This window comes from Haemaphysalis longicornis, unplaced genomic scaffold (assembly GCF_048455015.1).
Source record: "Haemaphysalis longicornis isolate Haplotype H1 unplaced genomic scaffold, Haemaphysalis longicornis Haplotype H1 scaffold_1, whole genome shotgun sequence".
Classification (NCBI taxonomy): domain Eukaryota; kingdom Metazoa; phylum Arthropoda; class Arachnida; order Ixodida; family Ixodidae; genus Haemaphysalis; species Haemaphysalis longicornis.
This window is the reverse complement of record NW_027526203.1, coordinates 85,646,885-85,673,328: the sequence shown is the minus strand read 5'-3', so window position 1 is coordinate 85,673,328 and position 26,444 is coordinate 85,646,885. Positions and strand designations below refer to the sequence as shown.

Genomic DNA, 26,444 nt, shown 5'->3' with positions numbered 1-26,444 from the left:
CGTTTACGTTTACGGTTATCGCGAGCTGTTGACGGTTTGTTGCACGGCGTGGAAACTCGCTCGCATTGCAAACCCGTCTCGCCCATGACGTTTCCTTGTCTCTTTAATGTGGCGTCATTAACATCACTTGTTTTCCTCGACGCTTTTTCTAGACAACGTGCCTTGTGCTAACCGATCTTAATATTGTAACGAAAATGAACTTGTAGTACGATCTGTTGCTGAAGTTAGGAGCGTGACAGGTCCCTGTTGGCAAGGTTTTCGTGTGTGCGTGTGGTTCGTGAGGGCGTTGTAACACGCTATTTTAGCCTGTTGCACTCGTTGCTGCATCCAGCACTTTTGCTGCCAGGAGTGCCTGCCAAGGGATGCTTACGTCGTTATGTGTTTTCATATATAATAGTGGGGCCAATTGGCGTACAATAACCGATGGAAATTCAGCGGGAACGACCCGGATAACGCAGGGCGGCCAAGGGCACTGCTTGTGTGGTCTTCGCTTTCGTTTGCCCTTTTTTTAGTCATCCTAGATTGTTTATTTACTGCTGCCTCAACGGTGCTTCATTCCTCATGTTCCATTTCTTTCTCTTGCAGCATCTCCTGACTGCCGTCACGGTGCCCCTAGCCTGCCTGCAGCACTCATCCTGGCATTCTAGTGGGAACTGCCATTCTAGTGCAGGCCACTTGTCACAACCAAACGGGTTCCCGACTTTTCCTGGCTTCTATTTGATGGTATACTTTAGATCCACCAGTGAGTTCTCCCTCCGTGTACATTTAAAGCGAGGGTTTACAGTAACACGGTAGTTGATAGCCATGAAGGCAGCAGCGTGTGTACTAAAAATCAAGTTTAGTTATTTATGCCAATGTCAAAAAACCAACCTGGTCTATGCATCCATTCCAGCCTGACATTTTCAAATACACGCCTTCAGTAACTAGTGAAGCAATGAAGAGGTAGGGATAGCTCATGCACTGCTTAATTACAACCTTCATTTTTTTACTGTTGAAAATTTATGGATGATGCTATATGTACCACCTAGTGAAGTCCCACCAGAAATTGTTATATGCACTACCGATATAGCACAATTTATGAGGTGGGCTGGCGTGACCTTCGTGCAAACAGCACCGTACGTGGTTTCCGTCACGACAAAGTTTGCACTGTAGTCTTGGGCGTGTAATGGGTTATGGCTGACCACAGGGCCGTTTACAGTGCTTTCCAGCTTCCAGTGGAGGCAGGAACATAAATTACGTGGTCGGCCAGGGCACAGTACATGGTGTTAGTCAACACCATAGATATACCGTGCCTCGGATGCCCGCGTCATATATATATATATATATTTTAATTTTACTTTTGAGTTTTGTGTACGCAAGGATGTATCTAGTGCCCCTATGCTGTCTATCCTTGGTTTTTGTAAACACTAGGTAATATCGCACGGTAGCTTTATTCATCGTAATGAGATTTCTCAGGTGCCAGATTGCTCAGATCTCACATGGTTTCCTATGGCTGCAGGGATGTACAATGTCTTGGGTTCGATTCTTGGCTGCCGTGGCTGCATTGAATTTATAAAGCCAAAAAAATTAACCTTCTGTACACAATGTCTTGGTTTACGCTAAAGATCCTTGAGTGAGAGGTCTACCACACTTCCCTGTGCCTCATAGTGCGAAGTGACCTCAGTTTACTCGATTATGATGCAATTACTTAATGACTTCTCATGTAAACTCTTGAGTGCAAACGGGAGAAGGTGCACCTACCTCGCCTTGAGCTGTCAGACTAAGTTGCCTTTTTCGCACATCTAAGCTGTGTGAGAAAGCCATACAGGGCTAAGAATGTTGTAAGAAATGCCTCTTATGTGAGGCAGCTCATACATAATGTTTAAAAAAAGCGTGTCACATTATTTAGCAGTGCGCTCTTTAAACCTTTTACACCCCTCCTACCACCCTGCTTTTATTGTTATTAAATGCACTTTGCATATGTAGACACAGGAAAATAAAGCAGAAAGACATATAGATATTTTTTTCAGCTGCACAGTGTCGCAGGCTATGCACCTGACGCAATGCTGTTTGTTCATCACGGTTTGCACTGTGCTTTGAAACAGTTTGTTACCAAGGTCCAAAGATTCACTTGGCTATTTCATGTCAGGAATGATACAAAGGGATCATCTGTGGAAGCAATGTCCATCTTATTCTGTCATTTTGTAGTTTGAGAGCTGCTGCAGCCAAGCATTCTATGGTATATTTATGAACTAGAAAATACATGGAAAAGGCAGTCTCTGAGCTGGAGGGAAACTATCGAGTAGCATATGCATTTAGTTTAAATAGTGGCGTGTTGCCCAACTGCTGGGCAACCGCATTAAGTTTATGCCGTGCTTGTGATTTGCTCAAGTATGTGAACTAGTCTTAGGCATTTACGTGTTGATAAAAGAATTCCGTGCTATCTTCATACATTCACTGCAACTCGTTTGTGCTCATGGGGAGCATTTGGAATATGACCCTTAGCATGATAAAAAGCAGAATACGCTTTACTCAGTTGGACTCCAGATATACCTCATCAGGACACGTCTACTCCTGAATGCTTAAATACCTGATCACATAAAAAATGGCCAACTTAACAAGCTGCAGGAAAAGAAGCAGCCCCATTCCTTTACCATAAAATAAAAAGAAGACAAGAAGAAACTATTTTACATTTGCAAAATGTCCAGGCGAGGCTGTTGTTTCTTACGCTTTCAAGAATACATTAATACTGTTGTTGTCTTACAATATAAAGTGAATTTTCCTTACACTACTTCCTCCACTTCAGTTGTTTTCCTTTCTGGGTGACCTATGAGACCAAAGGTGCAATGTAATTAACAGTATGGCTATGTTGGTTGTAAACATGATAGAAAAGGAGCACAAAAATATGCATGGCAAAACTCAGGACTTTTGTTGTGTTGTTTTTCATTTATAGTTAATTTTGTTTTGTCCTATGGCACATTGCAATTCTCGAAACCAGCTTTCCTCAGAAACCTATTGAGCACAATTTTTCATACTAGGCAACATTACATGCAGTGCCTGCACAACACTTTTTGCCTGAATATAAATGTGGCTAAAAAATGTCTTTGTTATTTTGAAGCAGGCAGTTTTCATTGCCAGTCAGACAAAATGGGGCCAGATGCCATCTGTGCAGAACCGCATGTGACCCCACCAAGGGAGGAGGAGGACAAACATTTTATTGAGCCTATAAAGGCCCCTTAGGGGACGTGGTGACCGGCGTACCGGTGTCCGCAGCAGCCCTTGCCGTTACCACCCGTTGGGTAGGCAGGTCGGAGCTGCCCAGTGATTCAGCCCAGTGCCCACCGTCTGCTAAGAGAGGATAGGGGTTGTGGGGACAGTTCCAAAGAAGATGGTCCAGTGTTTCCACTGCTCCACAGGCCGTGCAGTTAGTGGAGGGATAGAAGGAAGGATAGATACGGTGCAGGTGGTAGCGACATGGGAGGGTATGGGTTTGCAACAGTCGCCATAGCCGTTCTTCCCTGTTGGATAAATCCGGGTGGGGGGGGGGGAGAGCTGGCGGCGTGAGAGGCGGTAATGTGCCGTAATGTCTTGGAAGGTCAAGAGACTGCCCCGAGCTGATAGGGCTCCGTGAAAGGGTTCGAGGCTAGGGCCTGCTCGGACGGTGAGCTCTCGAGCGGCCCTATGTGCTGCCTCATTTCCCCCCACGCCCATGTGGGCCGGAGTCCAGATCACCTTTATTTGTACGGTAGGAGGATTTTCAGGAGAATTCCGAGCGCCAGGGGCGAGATCATGCCTCTGTCGTAATTTCGAATGGCCGTTTTCGAATCCGAGATGATAGTGATAGGGGGCGGCCTATGTGTAAGGGCTAACGCGATAGGTGACCGGTAAAAAGCGCAAAGGCTCATGGGTACGTTGTCTGCTCCAGCCACTTCCGGTTCGAGATCTCGCCTGGCCTTCCGTACGCCGGCGGCTTTCACGCGCGTGTGTGCGTGTTGTTTATTTGCCACAGAGTGCTAACCTTTCAGAGAAGCCCCTAGTAGAATTCATTGTTGTTACACATTGAATGTGCGATGCATGAGCGGTTTTTTTTTTCAGTGGAAACAGATAAACAACAAGCACAAGCGCGCGTGAAAGCCGTCGGCGTATGGGAGGCCAGGAGAGCTCTCGAACCGGAAGTAACAGAACTCCGCGGGAGCAGACAATGCACCCATGAGTATTAGCGCTTTTTACCGGTCACCTATTGCCGCCTCTTCCGCCTCAGCGGGTCAGTTGGTGGGGTCTGTTAGCGATATAAGACGAGGAGTGTTGGGATGGTTGATTACTACTGCGGAAGCATATGCATCCTGCCATCGATAGCAAGCTGCGTCCACGTAAACCGTAGTGGGGTGGACGGGGTATTTCTCTGTAAGTGCTTGTGCTCGTAGTTCCCTACTCTGCTTGTTGAAAACAGGGTGATATTGCGCGGTAAAGGGTAGATAGTGAGGGAGCCATGAATGTCGGCTGGTACCAGAAGCCTGTCATCACAGAGGATAGAGGCTTTAAGGTTAAGAGTAACAAGGAGAGTGTGACCGGTGGGGGTGGATGAGAGCCTATTTAGCTGGCCGATAAGGTGGGCTTCAATGAGTTCCTCCGCAGTATTGTAAATGCCGAGTTTCTCGAGTCTGGCAGTGGTAGTGCTCTGAGGGATTTGTAGCGCCATTTTTTAGGTCTTTCGAATGAGGCAGTTGACTTTAGAGAGTTCGGTACGCGAGGGCAAGAGATACGGGAGGGAGTAAGTGAGAAGGCTGAGCCCAAATGCCTGTATCAGCCGGATACGCTCCGTTTCTTTGAGCCCCTTGTTGCGGGCAGCAATCCTGCGGATGAGGGCGATCGTCTGATTCACCTGAGAAGTCAGCTGTGCTAGGTACTTAATGTTTGCGCAATTGCGCTGTATGCAGAGCCCAATTATTTTCAGGACTTCCACTTGGGGAACATCCCTACCACGAATCCGGACCTCAATGGTGGGTGTCTGGGCTGATTTGCCGGTTGATTTGGCGGGGAGGATTAAAAGCTCATATTTTTCAGGTGAGCATCCAAGCCCAACTTTCGCGGCGGCGGTAACTAAGTCAGCTCCCTGTTAGAGAACCTCCTCGATTTGAAAGTCGCTGCCTCTGGTGGTCCACAGCGTAATATTATCGGCGTATATGCTGTGGAGTAAGCGAGGGATCGCGGCGAGCTTACTGGGAAGGTGGATTGGGGCAATGTTAAATAGGAGTGGGGATAATACTGCGCCTTGAGGCGTGCCAATGGTTGGGAAATGGACAGTGTCGGATTGTAGGTCACCGAGCTGAATAACAGCCTTGCGGTTCGAAAGGAAGTTACGGATATAGTTGTATGTGCGGCGACCCGGAGTGAAAGTGGCAACGTTACACCAAATAGCCTGGTGTGATACGCGATCAAAGCTTTCTGAAGATCAAGTGCCAAAATGGCTCAATTATCTACCTTTGAAAGGGCAGCGATAATTCCGTGTTTTAATTGCAGGAGTACATCTTCGGTTTGCGCACCAAGGGAAGTGTTGTCCAGTTTCTTGCAAATCGCTTGTTAGCCCTACGGGAACCGCAGCACGTGTAGTGACTGCCACAATCTTTGTCTCAGCCTTATAAATTGACGCGAACCTTTTTCCTCCTTACTTAAAACAGATTTCCTTTTTTGTTGTTTGATCCTGTTTACAGCAAGCACTTTTTTGTAGAGAAAAGGAACTGCCACCTGAAGAAAACCACCTCTGCTTCAAAAATGCACTGATCAAGATTAGTATCATACTATAATGAGAACATATAAATGTTAAAATGTAAAAAATTAGCCATATACACAAATAACTAATGAAGTGTGCCGCTGCACAAATTGGTTTCAATACATAAACAAAGGAGTGCTTCAAAGAGAAAGGACAAGAAAAAGGGCAGGGGTGTTTTCTGGTCTGTTTCACTACAACCTAAAATGATGCTTTGGCTCTCGGGAAGATTAAGTACACTGTTTATATGGAACTAGGAAGTGTCCAAGCATCATTTCTGACTCACCCCGTCTTTCTACGAGCATTACTGAGAGTTTCTCTCTTGTTGATCGAAGAAAGAAGTGAAACGCGCTGAAAGCATCAAATCTGCATTCGCACCGTTCAGTTGCGTGGTCTGGCTCATTAACAAGGAACCACACGACAAACAGACGTGCTCACACGTCAGCTCAGAGTTGCGTATTGAGAAATTGTGGGCGAGCTAGAGAAGCTTGCCAGGTCTTGCACTTAAACATCAGTAAAGCATGCATTATGCGACAAACCAACGACGACAGAAATAGCTACCTTCATACTGGGCAAGTGTTCGAACCACTGTGGCGTGTTAACACCGCGATCAGAAAGTTGCCACGCCAGCTTGACAGCCCTGGCGCGAATCGTGTGTGTCAGTCCGGCCCACAATTGAAGACTTCCGCGTTATTACCGTGATTTGTGGCAGCCAGATTGGTGGGATTGACCCATGGATGATCGGTCAGAAGCAATGACAAGCAGCCATGTTGACCCTCCGAACGCTTGAAAGTACGTGTAAACATATAAAAAAGTGTTTCTGACTGCCCCTAGATAATGCTATATCGGTGGTGGGTATAGCACTTCATAGGTTGTATTCACTGGTGTGGCCCACAAGTGGGCGACCGTGTCTGTGCGCCGCCATGTATGTGCCGCAGCGTCTGTGATACGTCGGACTCCATGAGATTGCGGTAATGGACCTTTTTCTATTAGCAATCTGCACATGCGGGGGCTGGTAATCTGCCATTCTAGGCAGTCGTCTCGGGCAAAACAAACAAAAGGGTGCCCCCTCCACTTGTTGCTGGGGTAGCAGCTATGCTTTCTAGTGATGCACGTTTTTATTTCTTCTTTTTCGACAGCATGTGGTGAGTTGTGCGTGCACACAAAGAATTTCAGAGGAAAGGGGTGAAGACTTGAGGTTGACCAAGGTACGAGCACATGGCTACCGGCAAGGGGGTGAGCGGTGCAAGCATGGCACAACTCGGGAGATGGCATCACGTGCACTGGCTTCATTTAATATAAATATAGAATATAAATATAAACCGGCGTGTGCATAAAGCATTTCTTCGAAAGCAATAATGCCGCGAACCATACATTGGGTTTGTTTATTTGTGTTTTGCTTTTACCGCCCGACTGCGCCGGTCTGCGTTATCTCTGCGCCAAGGGAAGCGCGTGTTCCATTCTTTCTTTCTGTGCCGCATGTGTTATCTGTTGTGATAGGGAGAGCATTCCGATCTAACGTGAACAGCCCAGAATAATCTTCTTGGATCTACTATGTTCTCGATGGGAATCGACGTTTCGAGAACCACGCGCGCCGAAAGATAAAAAGCCTGCAGTGCGGACGCCGGGGCATTCGATTCGACGACACTCGCCTGTGCAAGTCACTTTGTTGACCGCTGCTTCGCCGCCTCTGTATTCTTTTGAGTTGTTAGGGGAGCACATTGCAAGTTCGCTCCAATAAACGTATTTCTAATTCAAGACAACAGCTTCGTCCTTGTCTTCGTGACAATATTTATTAAAATATTTCCCACAGAAAAGCTCTCACGTGCAAAAAATGCACGTAAGCCTTGGGTCACGAAGCAGTTCCTAAGAAAAATTAAGCGGAAAAATAAGTTGTATCAATCATTCATGCGGTGTCGCGACTTAGACAAGTGGAATGAATACAAGCAATTCAGGAATAAATTAAACAAAGAAATGGAAAAAGCAAAGAATGAATACTATCATCGCATATTTGATACGGACTGCCTTCGCAGAAGTGAAAATGTCTGGAAAAGGCTAAATGAAATCTTGAATCCTAAAACTGCTAGTCAAATAGAAGAAATCAATATAGATGGAAAGGTTTCAAAAGGAAAAGAACTTGCCAACATGTTTAATGACTTTTTTCTAGAAATAGGAAACAGAGTAGATGATGACCAAATCATGCCAGATATTTCGCCTCTAACAGAAACTTTATTCCTGACGCCTACATGTCCCTCCGAAGTTAGCAACATTTTCTTGAACCTAAAAAATAGCCGCAGTAGGGATGCAGACGACTTGGAAATCAAACCAATTAAATATGTTATGGATCTGTTGACCCCTGTATTAACCCACATTTTTAATTTGGCACTGTCGACTGGTACATTTCCAAAGGGCATGCAGGTCGCACGGGTAACAATCGTACATAAAGGAGGCGACAAATACCAAATGGGAAACTATCGACCAATTTCTATTCTTCCGGTGTTTTCTAAAGGTCTAGAAAAAATAATTAACGCCCGTATAGACAACTTCACCGGGAAACATGACCTCCTAACTGAATGCCAACACGGCTTTAGAAAGAAGCGCTCAACTGAAAGTGCTTTATCCGTGCAAAAAGAAGCCATCCTCGAAAACTTTGAGAGAAAGGAGCTGACGCTAGGCCTCTATCTCGATTTCAGTAAGGCGTTTGACAGAGTAAACCATACATTACTGCTGGTAAAACTGGAAAGATATGGCTTCCGGGGACTGGCCTTGAATCTTCTATGTTCTTATTTAAAGCAACGTGTTCAATTCGTTGAAATCAATAACGTTAGATCTACAATAAAACCAGTTAAAAATGGGGTGCCACAAGGCAGTATCTTGGGACCAATTCTTTTTCTATTCTATGTCAATGACATTACGAAACTCGAAAAAAAGTGCAAGTTTATTATATACGCGGACGACTGCACTGTATTTGTGCCTGGTAAAGATTTAACAAGTATTGTGCCCCTGGCTAGCTCAGTTTGCTGCAAACTTAAAGAATGGTCACACTCGAACCACCTTGTCCTTAATGAAACAAAAACTAAATGTGTTGTTTTTCGAGCACCAGGAATCCTTCCCACCTTGCCAGATACTATTACACTAGGCCCTTACAAAATCAATGTAGCAAAGCATGTGAACACTCTCGGCGTTGTGTTTTCAGAGCACATGACCTGGAATGAGCACATTAATAATTTGAGCTCGAAGCTGCAAAAGATTGTCGGTACCCTTAGAAGACATCGTTACGTGTTGCCCCAAGCTATAAAAAAGCTACTTTACCAGTCATTGTTTAACTCGCAACTAAATTATTGCTCGTTAATTTGGGGAACCACCACTGCCCAGAATCTGCAAAAACTAACACTATTACAGAAGAAAGCAGTTCGGGCCGTTGAAAATGTTCCCTACCTGGAACACACCAGAGAGTTGTTCATTAAAAATAAAATTATAAAAGCTCCTTTCATATACGCATATAAGGTAATCCAAAGCTACAAAAGGGCAGTACAAGGAAATTTGGACTCTTTCTTATGTTTAGCAAACTTACGTGCGAGTGAATCTGTATATTCTTACAGATACCAACCACCATGGCAAATACCGTTTTCCCGCACCAACTACGGTCAGCAACGACTGTGTCATACATTACCTTACATACTAAATAATTTTCACCGTCATCACAGGGAAGTCATGACCTTAAGCAAAGCTCATATACAGGAACTTTTTGTAGTAGACATGCATTAATTACGGCAATGATTAAAAAAAAAAAAAGGCTAAGATACGCGCAAATATATGTCTGTGGCTTTGAAATAACATGAGTATGCCAGAAATGTGTCTTTCAATTTTTATGCTTCATTTCTGTTGTTGTCATTGAGTGTTTGCAATTATGTTTTAATTTTGAGGACCCGTCATCAAAACGCATGCGTTTGTGATTGTGTATTTTATTGTAATTATTTTACTTCCTTTGAGCGTCGACCTGTCACGACCGTGTGGGAGACCGGAGCTTTGTCAAGCCGTAACCAAGCGGCTTTTTCTCCGGCCACACCCCCTTTTTCACTGGATGCTGTACTGGTGAAAATAAAAACATGATATTTGGTTTTTGTTTCCAGCTGTGCATTAAACGGCACTTGTGTCAACATTGGTAGTCGCAGGCGACTGCAGCGTTGCCTCTGGCATGCCGTGTCGCTTTCGTTCATAGCCACAGTTTCACTCTACAGTGACGCAAAGTTCTTGAGGGCAAGGAGAGCACCACCACGTAATTTGAGTGCAATTAATAGGTCTTCTCTTAATACTAAGGCCGACAATCGGTTTGAAGTGGTGCAGACGATATGCACCGAGGTTTTCTTTTTTCTGCGAGGTGTGGGCACAATGCGCAGGCACAGACGTGGTGGTTTCCAGTGTTGTCGGGTGAAGAAATCTCCCTCTGAAATTTTCAGTGAATAGCATCTACTGGGTTGCAGTCCAGTATTTCTGAAAGGTTCACTGCTATTGTGACAAATTTTTTAGAGCAGTCATGGTCGCTAAGATGGTAGTCATGAGAAGCTGAATCACTGTTCGAGAGGAGGCTGGAACAACTGCGCTATTGCTCTGCTTGTTCCCAGGCTTGGGTTGCGACATCAGTGTCCTGACAGCACCACACCTAGCTTGCTCATCCCAGAGCTTGCAGTCTACTCCTGATGCATTTTTCTTGCTCTTTGCTCCCCCTCCTTTCCATCTTGAGGTTCGGGCTTAAATACTCTCATCATGTCTTTGCAGCACCTGCTGACTGGGCTCTAGCCTGTGCCTGCTGGTGAAGAGAAGTTTGCTGTGAGACGAGGGTCTTGACGAGCACGTAACTCCTGTTGTTAAAGTGAAGCTTTCAGGACCTCACTGATTGCATTAAATGTGGCTACATAATGCACTGCAGGAAAGCTAACTTTACACAGTGAGTTTCACAAAGCGATGAGGATGATAAGCAAAAGCACATCAAGCACCTCAAGAAAAAACACTTTCCATGGTCATAATGGAACCAGTGTCCCTTGCATTACGAAACCATTGTCTGTCAGACTGCGCCCTTCTGATACGGTCGAAGCTGTTTAAATTTTGGACTTTGACTCAAGTCGCAAGAGACAGAGAGAGAGATAATAAACTTTAATTAAATGCACAAAATGCTTCAGAAGGTGTCCCCATTCCAGGATGCCTTGACAGTCCTTTTGATCAGGCGCAGCTGACCTTGGAGGCCGGAGCTGGCCAGAAAGCTTCGAGTTAGAAAGGAACATCAGTTTTTGATCAAAAACTTTATTTTTACTGTTATGATGATAAGAATCGGGGGATGCATGTGGTTTTTCATTGAAACTGTAGATATAAAATTTGTTTCTGTGTAATACGACTCTATTCATATTTATTTGGATTTTTATGTTTGATTTTACGACAGCCTTTATAAAAAAACTGCTGGAGGGGCGCAGCTGAATAAAGCACCAGTTAACTGTGCACAAGTCAAGGAGTGCAATAATACTAGCTTTATCATTCTATCTGGTCTATAGCAGAAGTTAAAGCCATGTGAAGTTTGGGCCTAGAAAACGGGAACCAGGAAAACTGGTGTTGCCGTCCAGGCCCAAACTTCAAACAGCTGTCACTTCTGCTACAGACCATATATAATGATAATGTTAGTCTTATGGCAGTCAGTCCTTGATTTGTGCACAGTTCACCTGTACCTTGTTCAGCTGCATCCCTCAAGCAGTTGTTTTACAAAGGCTGTCAAAAAATCAAACATAAAAGCCAAATAAAGTTGGATAAACGTGTTTTACACAGAAACAAACTTCATATCTACAATTTCAATGAAAAACCACATGCATCCCCCGATTTTTATCGTCCTAACTGTAAAAACCATGTTTTTTTGTTTAAGACCAGGGTGCCCCCTTAGAAAAAAAGAATTTGAGTTTTTTGGTAGACAGCCCGGTAAAAGACCTCCCAAAGCAAAGATTGTGGTGTGTTTCCGCCATACTACTCTAGGGTGCTGGTAGCAACTGCCCTGGATGAACTGCTTTTAAACTTTATTTCAGGAAATGAGTGAAGATCAATCCCCTTTTACGGTGGGGTGCTACATGAATGGTTCATTTTTAGCCACTAGATGTGAAGAGGGAACCACTCCTACAAGAACCCCATAAATGCTCTCACAATAAACGTTTTCTCTCTCTCTCTCTCTTCAAATGTCATGTCTTCATCCTCTCTCTGAAGGGTTTTGGCACCTCCCCTTAAGGGTGATTGACCATGACTTGTGACAGCCACGCAGCACTTTTTTCATTTGTAACATCATGGCAATTCGCAGTCCCACTTCCAGTTTGTTTCCTCTTACTGTGTACTGTGGAGTACAGAGTACTGGGTGGTAGTAGTGTCGCCAGCAAGCAGTCCTCTAGCTCCCACGTTGCTGTTCATTTATACCATCCAGCCACACGCCTTGTTGATAAGAAAGTACAGTGGCTACTAAGACTTCCAACCCTTAATTTTGTCCATTTGCCGTATTCTTCGTCTCTGTTCAGCTGCGTGGGAAGGTTCAGCCGCAGCTGCTGTGCTCTTCTATTGCTCAGTCTACTATCCAGAGAGTTACTCTCCACAGTTATATGCAAATCTGTGGTTGTCAGTTTCATCATTGCTCTCTGTTACTTGTTCTGTCATGTGTTCATTAGTTGCTGTAATTGCAAGGGAAAAAAACGTGCACGCTTTTGTCTTACGACAATAATGGCTTTTAAAGCAAAGCTTTTTACCTCTACCCCCCAAGGGTTCTTTCGCGACCGTTGGTGTCACCAGAAAACTCCAGCGAACAAATAAAAGAATTCACTGGCACTGCCGGGAATCGAACCTGGAACTAATAGACTAACAAAGCGAGAGCCCGTTGTCTTACCGATTCAGCTACGAGCCCACGCGAACACTGGGAAGACAGGTGGTGTACTCACCAAGCACATCTATGGGTTTACCCCCTGCGTTCTCTCTGAATGCCATGTAAAAGCGTCACGCGACCACTCACGCCCGTCTAGCGGCCCTGTGCGCACCTTGCTGATGTGCTAAGAGTTACAAAAATTAAAGGAAGCTCACACCAATGCATGGAATCTCACTTCTAGTACGCCAATGTGCTAAAGCCTGTGGCCTCCAGTATTGACGTAAACAATCACAGCTCCTTGTCGTCCGCCCTCATTCCAAACCAAGGAACACATTCAAATACTCCTTGATGGCCAGGCCATCACTCCAAGCCCCAGCATCAAGATCCTGGGCCTACATCTCAAAGCTAACACCAAAAGTGACGTCTCCTTGCAGCGCGTCAAAAACAGCATTAATCAAATCAAACACATGATCAGGCGAGTTGCCCCCAAGAAGCGACGCCTAAAGGAATCCGGTACCTTTCGATTAATTGAAGCTTTTGTCCTCTCCAGAGTTTCTTACGTTAACCCCCTGTCTTCTTCTCGACAAGGAAGACATAGAGATGCTTTATATAATGATTAGAAAGGCAGTCGAGCAGGCCATTGGTCTTCTCATGAGTGCGTCCATAGAGAGGCTGCTTAGCACGGGGCTCCACAACACGGCGGAAGAGCTAATAGAAGGCCATCTTTCTAACCAGAAGGTCCGACTCAGAACTACGATGGGTAACCGCATGCTTCACCAGATTGGCTGGGCAGCCCAGAATGTCACTCCGCTTGACGTACTCCCAGACTCTTGGCGACTAATTCTAAAGATGCTCCCTTTGCATGAACCCTTCACATGAACCCTTCACATGACGAGGGTCACGGAAAAGCATGGGTTCAAGCGCTAAACACCACCCTCGGTGGGGATCATGCAGCTATCTACACAGACGCCTCCAAAAATCGAGGGCAGCAATACGCCATCATCGTGTCTACCAACCAACCTCCTTGCGTGTACCTCGCTTAGGAACCAAAAAATGACGGCAGCAGAAGAGGCAGCCATCACCTTGGCTCTCGCTCAACCAGGGGTTCGGACGGTAGTCATCGATCCCCAGCAAGCCTACTGGAATTACCAGTAGGTTTGGGTGTCCTGACCTGCACTGCGCGTGCTAAAAAACCACTCCCCAAACGGTTGCATTCAGCTCATCTGGACACCCCCTCACGCTTCAATGGAGGGCAACAAATACGCCCACCCAACAAGCCTGCGCTTTTACCTCCCGTGCTATGGAGCTGCAGGAGGACAGCCACCCGCTTGTCACGTTCAGGCAGATAACCCAGCATTATCGCCTTCTGAGACAGACCGTACCTTCGCCTTACCCTGACCTTTCCAGAGAACAACAAACTACCCTACGGCTCATACAATCCGGGCTCCTTCCCACAGCCTACGCGTCTTCACCTAATGTATCCGAATCGCTACGACGCTGAATATAAATTTTGCTCAGAAGTAGGAACACTCCGCCCGTAATCGGGGTGTACGACTTTAGCCCTGAGCACCCTCCTCTCTTTCCGTCAACTAGGTACCCAACAAGAGCAATGGGAGATGCTGCTGTCCAGGCCTTTCTACCTACCCAGCTTCAGCGGGTAGACAGAACACAGGCCACACAAACTGCATATGGGCCCCACAGAAGAAGGAATCACTCCCCAGGGCTGCACTCTGGGCCGTTCAGAAATCTGAACACAAGTATTTCTTCCTCCTCCTCCTTCTCTGCGGCAAATCTCGTCGCCTCCGTCCGCGGCGCAGAGGCGGAGAAGACAGATCGTAACATCAGGTGGGAGCTTACTTTAATTTAAAAAAAAGTTTCCACTCTTGTTCTACACCAATACAACTCAAACAAACACCGTTCATGCTTCATACATTGATTTAGCCTTAACAAGAATATCTCTTTGAAGTAATAAATGGTGTGGTTAAGTGCATTTCACTTCTCTCTGGTTTTGCTATTTGTAGAGCGATGTGAGTGAATTTAAGTGACGTCGCATGGGTAATCGTTATGGGTGCCGTTTACAGCTTTGCTTTCCAACCACATTCACGGGGTGGATTGGCGCGATTTTTTTAACGTCTATTGAAATGTAAAAAAAAACACCCGGGGGCCTCTTGCTGGTGCATCAGACACCCTTAGAAGTAGCAATTAGTTAAAGTTCACGACGGGTATGGGTGGGAAATAGCAAGGGAAAAATACTGGGTCGGTATATGAAATGCAGGAGTGTGTCCCACACTGCTTCCGCTAAATTAGGTGGGTAGGAGGGACGCAAGAGATTATTTAAGGAATTTGGTTGTAAGTTAGTGGGAAGGGTGTCTAGGAGAACCTGTCTTTCAGTTTAACTCAGTTTTCTCGTGAGGGATTCCTTGCTTGATTGTCATCTGAGCTTGGACGTTGCCTGTTTGAGCTATCACTTTTACTTGCATGCTGTTTGGACTTTTGATCGCAGTGGCTTTGAAACTTCGCTGCTTGATTTTGCTTGACGAAAGCTTCGCGTTCAACTGTCGTCGTCATTAGAATGTGAGGTGCACCATTTTTGTCTAATTTTGCATCTCGATGCACCGCTATCCAGATTCAAACAACTGCGACCATGTTGCAATGGTGTCACGGAATAGATGTTGGTTTCACACCACGAGGGTCCTGATTTGTTTCTGACTGCAGGAAGCCTTTTTTTCTGCACTTTTTTACCCACGATCATTATCATTGTCAGAGAAAGTTGGCTTTTCTGCAATGCCTTTTTGGCATGGCATATTCCACTGGTGAGACATAGAAAGTTTTGCTTTAAAATCAGGGTCTTCAAGCACTTTTGGTCCAGTGAGTAGCAATCTGCACGTATTTGTAACCATACAATACTGAGTTAGCACCCTTCGATCCTTCCTGTCTTGTGCCAGCAGTCTCGTCATCCAACACATGAAAGTGCCCTCGACTTTTGCCCGCACTTTTCACTTATGCCTGACCCAGTTACTTTTGTTGATTTCCAGTGTTGCGCATGTCACATTTTCATTCAGGGTCACCTTGGGGCAGATAAGCGCCTGCTTGTATTTTTATCAAGTGGTTTTAGCCACGGAGCATGCTTCGCACTCTTGTGTGAGCAGCATTATGGTGCCTTGTTGCTTGTCCAGCAAGTGATGTGATGACATGTCAATAAACATTCTTCAGTGTTTGTGATGACTTTGGTGTTTTCTTGGCTTCACATTCATATAGTGAGAGTTGCTATCCATCAAGAAGCATGCACTTACAAATGCTAGGTATTCTTATTTTTTCTTGGGAAGACATTTACAAAGTTTCGTTGACAACACAGCATAACATCAAAACAAATAAAACCAACTAAAATGGCAAATGTGGCATATTTTTAAAATTAATAAACGGTAGAAAAACAACACCGCACGAGAGAGAAAGCACGAAAAGTGACAGCACTGCTTGTTTGTACCATTCTGTTGTTTTCATGCTAAATATTTTCAAATAAATAAATATGCAAGGAATGCAGTTGAAGTAGGGTAACTTTTTATTTGAGCTTGTCTCTTGGACATACAAGTACATTTCTTGAATCGATTGCTGGATGCAATTTTCGATATTAGGAAATCACTGGATTCTCGAATGGACACATCAGTACGTTTGTTCAATTCTTATTTGCAATTGCATTGTGCAGTTTAACCCGTACAAAACATTTGGCCAAAGTCCAAAGCATTGGTTTAGGTAGAACAAAAAAAATGCCTGTGTGCCAAGATTTCGAAGCATGTCAGAGATTTATAGGTGGGCTGACTTAACCTATAGCTCTCCACTGCAGTTACCCTTCATAGCTGGCCCAAGTTATGCTCAGCTTTCCTCGTGAAACCTAAAAAGTTGAATTTTGATGTTTACAGCTACGCTGTGCAATGTATAAACCTAGCATAATTTACTCTTCAGTATTTTTATTCTATCCAGGTTTTATGTTTATTACACCACAATCAAAGTTTGCAGGCAGTGTTGAATTGACGAGCGTCAACCAATTCAGGTTGAAAGCACAAAATGCTCTAACAGAAATCGCAGTCTTCACATGTGATCAAATACATAGTTCTTTAACACTAAACAAGGCTACTGGACAAGAATGCTACGAGCGTAAAATATACTCGATGAGGTGCAGTTGGCCAGTGTGTAATTTAAGCAGCAATGTTTTAAGACAAACGGGAATTGGTGAAACAGCCATGAGCTTCTGACAGCAGCTATCATCGTGACTGGCCAATTCACCTCAGTGGGGATGTTACGGCTATGTGCTATGGCTATTGCCAAGAAGTTTAAAACTCATTGTATGTCGGGTTGCTTGTACCTGTGGACTTTTTCCAGTTTAAGGTCATAATGCGCTCCGTGGGTCCACCTTTAGTCAGCTAGACCAACTGAGCTATAGTGGTGTCAAGGATGTGGTGCTGGACTTGCACTAGGGATGTCCTGGGTTTGATTCCCATGTGGTTTGAACTCTTCCCAAAGTTTTGAACTCAATCCACTCTTTGCTGTCTTTGCACTGCCGGCCGGTTTAGGAGCTGTTGTGCTAGTACAGACAGCGGATAGTGGCTACTTAGTCAATGGGCCACTTATTGCTTTCGCGTTGATAAGGTAGAGTTTTCAAGATTGTGTGTTACGGCCGGTTATACTTGCCACATTTAGGGTGCTTAAATCTGATCATGTGCAAATTTCAGGCCTGTGATAAATGGGTACAGGTGATTATCTAGATGCATAAACCTGCGCCTACTGTCAAGGCATGCCGTGAATTTGTTGGTGGAATGGACGTTTACAAACATGCATTCGCACGATTTCCACTGCAGCATAAAAAATTGAGGTAAAAAAGGTGCATTGTAATAAAAGGTGCATTGTAATTTTGCAGCTCCAAAGTAGTACACTACATAAGACCAGCACTGCTTCCCCTTGTGGTGCTTTGGACGGCTCACAGCAAAGTCCACTAAGCATCAGAATCAGCTAGTGCTTGATGTAGTTGCTACATCTATTCCCTTTGAAACGCAAGCTGCTGGACACCAGATTTCCCTGCACTAATAACATTAGAATTGGGTTAGAAAAGTGAAATGAACTGCAAAGCTGTGGTGAAAAACATGACAATTCCAACAGGGACAAGACCACCTTGTTTTGGGAGCGTTGCCAAGGCACTTGGCAACGAAAGGAGCCCCAGCTGAAAATAGAGCAAGGCCTCACGGCTTGTGGAGGGTGCTTCTCGTGGTAGAATATAGCTGCCGGTCATCATGCGATTTCGACTGCCCAGGAGTCTTCACCACCACTGTGTTGACATTGAAGGAAGGTGACAGGAAAGCGTCCGCAAAGTCGTGCATCAAGGCTACTATTCCTGTTGACACTGGACAGATAAGAGCGAAAATACAACTAAACTAGTTTTCTGCCCAAGAAAGAGGTCACTTTCTTGTTTTGCCAAAGCTAATAACATGCCCTTAAATAATCCATGCATGACATATGTTCATCACAGATGGGTTTGGGTGCACCAAATTATTTGTTATACGGAACCTTTTTTCCCCGCACTGAGCAGTGCGAACTCGCAGGAAGCAGTTTTATTTAGTGTAAGGCATTTCTAAGAGCAACGCAATCACTTTGTTCTCTGTCTACTTTACTCATACTATCAGTTCCTAAATTTATACCAGCAAATAGAAAACAAACAGAAAGAAGAACACAATTTAGCGCACGAGATACCCCCAGCTGTCCATTGCTTTGACACTCGCTGAAAGATTTGTAATGGTCAAGCTGGCATAGATCTGTAGACCGTTTGGTTTTGTTTTCACTGGCATTTCCAGTACACACGCTGCTGTCTTCATGGCTATCCACTGCTGTGTTAGTGTAAACACTCACTTTAAATGTATGCAGAGAGAGAACGCAGCAGTGTATCTGAAGTATACCATCAATTATAAGCCAGGCAAGGGCGGGAACCCGTTAGGTCGTGACAAGTGGCTTGCGAACATCAGTTCCCACTAGAATGGCAGGATGAGTGCTGCACGCAGGCTAGGGGCACCGTGACTGCAGTCAGGAGATGCTGCAAGAGAAAAATGAAACGTGAAGAATCAAACAACGTTCACGCAACAGTAAATAATCTACGACGACTGAAAAGAAGGGCAAACGACAGAGAAGACCACACAAGCACTGCCCCTGCCCTGCGTTGTTATGGGGGTCGTTCCGCCTGCGTTTGCATCAGTTATAGAACGCTGAGTGGTTCACTATTAAATATGAAAACATATAACGAAGTAACCATCTCTTGGCAGACACTCCTGGCAAGCAAGAGTACTCGATGCAGGAAAGAGGTGCAAGAGGCTAAAGCAGCGTGTTACAACGCCCTCACGAACCACACGCGCACACGAAAACCTTGCCAACAGCGTTCTGTCACGCTCTAACTTCACGTATAGATCGCACAGCAAGTTCATTTTCGTTACAACATTAAGATAGGTTAGCACAAGGCACGTTGCCTAGAAAAATCGTATAGGATAACAAGCGATGTTTATGACGCCACATTGAAGAAGAGACAAAGAAGCGCAACGGGCGAGACGGGTTTCCGCGCCGTGCAACAAACCGCCAACAGCTTGCGATCGCCGACAGACGCGAACAGAGCAGCATAAACAGCAACAATAATGCAAGACGGTGAGAACGCGCCGTTAACAATTTCGTAAACGTTGCTAATATAACTGCCGCAAGCAGAAAGCACGCATTGCAGTAGGAGATATGCGAACTGATCAAACCCGCCAAAAAATACTCACGTGGTCGGCCGATGGTAACTGGTAAACGGCCGATGGTAACTGGCCGATGGTAACAGATAACTGCAAAGCTGTTGCGCCAGAAGACGCTGGAGCTGTTGAAAGACGACTGGCAGGGCGACAACCATCGCCAGTTTATGAATTCTTGCGTTGACCGCATAAGTCGAACGCGACTACCTGAATCGCTACGGCACGTACGCCGTGTAGGCAGCACTCGGAAAAATGTAAACATACCGCGCGAGAACGTAGCGAGCAAACGTGACGTCACATCCGCCTAGCGATGCTCCTCACCCGCCCAAGAGGTTGGTTAATTCCTCTCCTGAAGGGCATGTGATTTCTATGACACCCCCTCGCGCTCCTGTCACGTGATCACAAAGGTCGTGATGTCAAGACCAAACGTCACGTGACAAAGATCGTTTCGTCGCTTTCTTGTTTAACCCAAAACAAATCGTGCCGTGCGCGTTTTCTCCACGTTGGCGTCGGCGTTTGTCGGTTCGGTGCTATCCACGTTTGGTGTCAACGGCGGTTATTTAAAACAAGTGCAGCGTCGATCTGCACACGTTTCTGTCAGGTAAATAAGCGAGCGAGAGTGAGGGAGAGCTATTTTCCCCTTGTTTCCGTCGTTTCGTGGTTTCGGGCGTCGCGTTCGTGCCTGGCGGTCGATCGTTCCGAGTGCGCGGCTGGCCTTGCGCGCCGGGAAGCTGACGCCCACATGTAGTAGTTATTAACCTTACCTTACCTGTTCTTGCTTCTAGCTCAGAGTACTGGAACAACGAGAAATTTCGCAGCTACTTTAAAGCGGTGTGGCTAAGTGTGAAGGAGCTGTGGGTAATGTTTCACAGGCTTGAATTTGACGTTCTAACGACAAATAACGGCATTGAAGCCCAAAACAGGGTGCTCAAGGCCCACTATGTCAAAAGTGCGAGTGGAAAGCGGTCACTGACGTCTCGGATCGCAGCCGTTGTTCGTGGCTACCTTTCGGACAACGAGAAAAGGTTCCATGAGTCGACGATGAGGCAGTCGTCACTGTACAGACAGTAGAGAGTTTTAGTACAGCGGAAAGCAACACTTTAGCGCGCCCATTGCGTTAGCGAACACGTTAACGGTCGTGTAACGAGGCGTTTGCGATTGCGGCGCGCAATCGTTAACGCCTGTAACAATTTTTGTGGAGGCTTTGTGCAAAGCCTGTGAGTTTTAATTGCACACAGGTGCAGTGTCCTGGTATCTGTACAACAAAGTGCGAGTGGTCTTTTGTTCTTTGATTTCCATATTACTCCACATTGGATTGTTTACCTATGTATATTTTAGTTTGTCTTTCAGTATGTTATTTGAATTTGAATGTTTGTACACCGACACGTACCTGAGGCCTGCTCTCTAATAAATTGGTGTCTGCTTAACTATCCTGTCTCACAGATCTGTAGCATTGCTAAGAGCAGTTAAGTGGCTTATAAGCTACACCTTAGACAGACATAATGAATGCTTCACACTGTTAAGGCAGAATTACAGGTAGAAACAAGAAGTCAGTCACATAAACAATAAACTACCTACCTGCAAGATATTGTTTTTATTGCACTTTTGTGCATAAAAATATTGTTTTTTTCTTTTGTTTCAAGTGTACTTATTGAATTCTAATTTTACTTTCGCAGTTAATGGCCTTTTTGTACATTTGCTGATTTTATATTATATATTTTGTTTTACATACCTGTGACATAGTATTTATGCCAATGGGCATACTATCGCAATAAAAAAAAATGTGGGGTATGCTTGCTGTCATTCGAACTCTGCCTGATTAATGTGAAGTTGTGATGTACAGCAGCGGCAACGAAACATCCCAACTGTATGCGCCATAATGCAAGCATAATGTTTGGTACAAAGTTTGTTTACAGCAAGGCATTTTCAGCTGCTGCTGACACACACCAAAAATTTGTAAAGTTCCTTTCAGGCTTTGGTAACTCTTGTGACTAACAATAGTGCAGTATAAGTGTGGTAAGGTAAGGTAAGAACAGGTAAGGTAAGGTTAATAACTACTACATGTGGGCGTCAGCTTCCCGGCGCGCAAGGCCAGCCGCGCACTCGGAACGATCGACCGCCAGGCACGAACGCGACGCCCGCAACCACGAAACGACGGAAACAAGGGGAAAATAGCTCTCCCTCACTCTCGCTCGCTTATTTACCTGACAGAAACGTTTGCAGATCGACGCTGCACTTGTTTTAAATAACCGCCGTTGACACCAAACGTGGATAGCACCGAACCGACAAACGCCGACGCCAACGTGGAGAAAACGCGCACGGCACGATTTGTTTTGGGTTAAACAAGAAAGTGACGAAACGATCTTTGTCACGTGACGTTTGGTCTTGACGTCACGACCTTTGTGATCACGTGACAGGAGCGCGAGGGGGTGTCATAGAAATCACATGCCCTTCAGGAGAGGAATTAACCAACCTCTTGGGCGGGTGAGGAGCATCGCTAGGCGGATGTGACGTCACGTTTGCTCGCAAGGTTCCCGCGCGGTATGTTTACATTTTTCCGAGTGCTGCCTACACGGCGTACGTGCCGTAGCGATTCAGGTAGTCGCGTTCGACTTATGCGGTCAACGCAAGAATTCATAAACTGGCGATGGTTGTCGCCCTGCCAGTCGTCTTTCAACAGCTCTAGCGTCTTCTGGCGCAACAGCTTTGCAGTTATCTGTTGCCATCGGCCAGTTACCATCGGCCGTTTACCAGTTGCCATCGGCCGACCACGTGAGTATTTTTTGGCGGGTTTGATCAGTTCGCAGATCTCCTACTGCAAAGCGTGCTTTCTGCTTGCGGCAGTTAGATTAGCAACGTTTACGAAATTGTTAACGGCGCGTTCTCACCGTCTTGCATTATTGTTGCTGTTTATGCTGCTCTGTTCGCGTCTGTCGGCGATCGCAAGCTGTTGGCGGTTTGTTGCACGGCGCGGAAACCCGTCTCGCCCGTTGCGCTTCTTTGTCTCTTCTTCAATGTGGCGTCATTAACATCGCTTGTTATCCTATACGATTTTTCTAGGCAACGTGCCTTGTGCTAACCTATCTTAATGTTGTAACGAAAATGAACTTGCTGTGCGATCTATACGTGACGTTAGAGCGTGACAGAACGCTGTTGGCAAGGTTTTCGTGTGCGCGTGTGGTTCGTGAGGGCGTTGTAACACGCTGCTTTAGCCTCTTGCACCTCTTTCCTGCATCTAGTACTCTTGCTTGCCAGGAGTGCCTGCCAAGGGATGGTTACTTCGTTATATGTTTTCATATTTAATAGTGAACCACTCAGCGTTTTATAACTGATGCAAACGCAGGCGGAACGACCCCGATAACAACGCAGGGCAGGGGCAGTGCTTGTGTGGTCTTCTCTGTCGTTTGCCCTTCTTTTCAGTCGTCGTAGATTATTTACTGTTGCGTGAACGTTGTTTGATTCTTCACGTTTCATTTTTCTCTTGCAGCATCTCCTGACTGCAGTCACGGTGCCCCTAGCCTGCGTGCAGCACTCATCCTGCCATTCTGATTGATTGATTGTGGGGTTTAACGCGCCGACGCAACGCAGGCGATGAGGCGCGCCGTAGTGGAGGGCTCCGGATTAATTTTGACCACCTGGGGATCTTTATCGTGCGCCGAAATCTCGTACACACGGGCGTTTTTGCTTTTCGCCTCCAATCCTGCCATTCTAGTGGGAAGTGATGTTCGCAGGCCACTTGTCACGACCTAACGGGTTCCCGCCCTTGCCTGGCTTATAATTGATGGTATACTTCAGATACACTGCTGCGTTCTCTGTCTGCATACATTTAAAGCGAGTGTTTACACTAACACAGCAGTGGATAGCCATGAAGACAGCAGCGTGTGTACTAGAAATGCCAGTGAAAACAAAACCAAACGGTCTACAGATCTATGCCAGCTTGACCATTACAAATCTTTCAGCGAGTGTCAAAGCAATGGACAGCTGGGGGTATCTCGTGCGCTAAATTGTGTTCTTCTTTCTGTTTGTTTTCTATTTGCTGGTATAAATTTAGGAATTGATAGTATGAGTAAAGTAGACAGAGAACAAAGTGATTGCGTTGCTCTTAGAAATGCCTTACACTAAATAAAACTGCTTCCTGCGAGTTCGCACTGCTCAGTGCGGGGAAAAAAGGTTCCGTATAACAAATAATTTGGTGCACCCAAACCCATCTGTGATGAACATATGTCATGCATGGATTATTTAAGGGCATGTTATTAGCTTTGGCAAAACAAGAAAGTGACCTCTTTCTTGTGCAGAAAACTAGTTTAGTTGTATTTTCGCTTTTATCTGTCCAGTGTCAACAGGAATAGTAGCCTTGATGCGCGACTTTGCGGACGCTTTCCTGTCACCTTCCTTCAATGTCAACACAGTGGTGGTGAAGACTCCTGGGCAGTCGAAATCGCATGGTGACCGGCAGTTATATTCTACCACGAGAAGCACCCTCCACAAGCCGTGAGGCCTTGCTCTATTTTCAGCTGGGGCTCCTTTCGTTGCCAAGTGCCTTGGCAACGCTCCCAAAACAAGGTGGTCTTGTCCCTGTTGGAATTGTCATGTTTTTCACCACAGCTTTGCAGTTCATTTCACTTTTCTAACCCAATTCTAATGTTATTAGTGCAGGGAAATCTGGTGTCCAGCAGCTTGCGTTTCAAAGGGAATAGATGTAGCAACTACATCAAGCACTAGCTGATTCTGATGCTTAGTGGACTTTGCTGTGAGCCGTCCAAAGCACCACAAGGGGAAGCAGTGCTGGTCTTATGTAGTGTACTACTTTGGAGCTGCAAAATTACAATGCACCTTTTATGCACCTTTTATTACAATGGACCTTTTTTACCTCAATTTTTTATGCTGCAGTGGAAATCATGCGAATGCATGTTTGTAAACGTCCATTCCACCAACAAATTCACGGCATGCCTTGACAGTAGGCGCAGGTTTATGCATCTAGATAATCACCTGTACCCATTTATCACATGCCTGAAATTTGCACATGGTCGGATTTAAGCACCCTAAATGTGGCAAGTATAACCGACCGTAACACACAATCTTGAAAACTCTACCTTATCAACGCGAAAGCAATAAGTGGCCCATTGACTAAGGTGCCACTATCCGCTGTCTGTACTAGCACAACAGCTCCTAAACCGGCCGGCAGTGCAAAGAGAGCAAAGAGTGGATCGAGTTCAAAACTTTGGGAAGAGTTCAAACCACATGGGAATCAAACCCAGGACATCCCTAGTGCAAGTCCAGCACCACATCCTTGACACCACTATAGCTCAGTTGGTCTAGCTGACTAAAGGTGGACCCAGGGAGCGCATTATGACCTTAAACTGAAAAAAGTCCACAGGTACAAGCAACCCGACATACAATGAGTTTTAAACTTCTTGGCAATAGCCATAGCACATAGCCGTAACATCCCCACTGAGGTGAATTGGCCAGTCACGATGATAGCTGCTGTCAGAAGCTCATGGCTGTTTCACCAATTCCCGTTTGTCTTAAAACAATGCTGCTTAAATTACACACTGGCCAACTGCACCTCATCGAGTATATTTTACGCTGCTAGCATTCTTGTCCAGTAGCCTTGTTTAGTGTTAAAGAACTATGTATTTGATCACATGTGAAGACTGCGATTTCTGTTAGAGCATTTTGTGCTTTCAACCTGAATTGGTTGACGCTCGTCAATTCAACACTGCCTGCAAACTTTGATTGTGGTGTAATAAACATAAAACCTGGATAGAATAAAAATACTGAAGAGTAAATTATGCTAGGTTTATACATTGCACAGCGTAGCTGTAAACATCAAAATTCAACTTTTTAGGTTTCACGAGGAAAGCTGAGCATAACTTGGGCCAGCTATGAAGGGTAACTGCAGTGGAGGGCTATAGGTTAAGTCAGCCCACCTATAAATCTTTGACATGCTTCGAAATCTTGGCACACAGGCATTTTTCTTGTTCTACCTAAACCAATGCTTTGGACTTTGGCCAAATGTTTTGTACGGGTTAAACTGCACAATGCAATTGCAAATAAGAATTGAACAAACGTACTGTTGTGTCCATTCGAGAATCCAGTGATTTCCTAATATCGAAAATTGCATCTAGCAATCGATTCAAGAAATGTACTTGTATGTCCAAGAGACAAGCTCAAATAAAAAGTTACCCTACTTCAACTGCATTCCTTGCATATTTATTTATTTGAAAATATTTAGCATGAAAACAACAGAATGGTACAAACAAGCAGTGCTGTCACTTTTCGTGCTTTCTCTCTCGTGCGGTGTTGTTTTTCTACCGTTTATTAATTTTAAAAATATGCCACATTTGCCATTTTAGTTGGTTTTATTTGTTTTGATGTTATGCTGTGTTGTCAACGAAACTTTGTAAATGTCTTCCCAAGAAAAAATAAGAATACCTAGCATTTGTAAGTGCATGCTTCTTGATGGATAGCAACTCTCACTATATGAAAGTGAAGCCAAGAAAACACCAAAGTCATCACAAACACTGAAGAATGTTTATTGACATGTCATCACATCACTTGCTGGACAAGCAACAAGGCACCATAATGCTGCTCACATAAGAGTGCGAAGCATGCTCCGTGGCTAAAACCACTTGATAAAAATACAAGCAGGCGCTTATCTGCCCCAAGGTGACCCTGAATGAAAATGTGACGTGCGCAACACTGGAAATCAGCAAAAGTAATTGGGTCAGGCATAAGTGAAAAGTGCGGGCAAAAGTCGAGGGCACTTTCATGTGTTGGATGACGAGACTGCTGGCACAAGACAGGAAGGATCGAAGGGTGCTAACTCAGTATTGTATGGTTACAAATACGTGCAGATTGCTACTCACTGGACCAAAAGTGCTTGAAGACCCTGATTTTAAAGCAAAACTTTCTATGTCTCACCAGTGGAATATGCCATGCCAAAAAGGCATTGCAGAAAAGCCAACTTTCTCTGACAATGATAATGATCGTGGGTAAAAAAGTGCAGAAAAAAAGGCTTCCTGCAGTCAGAAACAAATCAGGACTTTCGCGGTGTGAA

General features: G+C 45.1%; 1 long non-coding RNA gene across 1 annotated transcript in view; it reads left to right on the top strand.

Annotated features, from left to right (window-relative positions):
- LOC144164836 (uncharacterized) overlaps positions 1-10,648 on the top strand; it is a 204,038-nt gene extending 193,390 nt beyond the window's left edge. Inside the window, exons 3-4 of the long non-coding RNA XR_013321251.1 lie at positions 586-723; positions 10,526-10,648. This is a non-coding gene — a long non-coding RNA (uncharacterized LOC144164836). The remainder of the gene's footprint in view (positions 1-585; positions 724-10,525) is intronic.
- Positions 10,649-26,444: the final 15,796 nt, after the last annotated feature.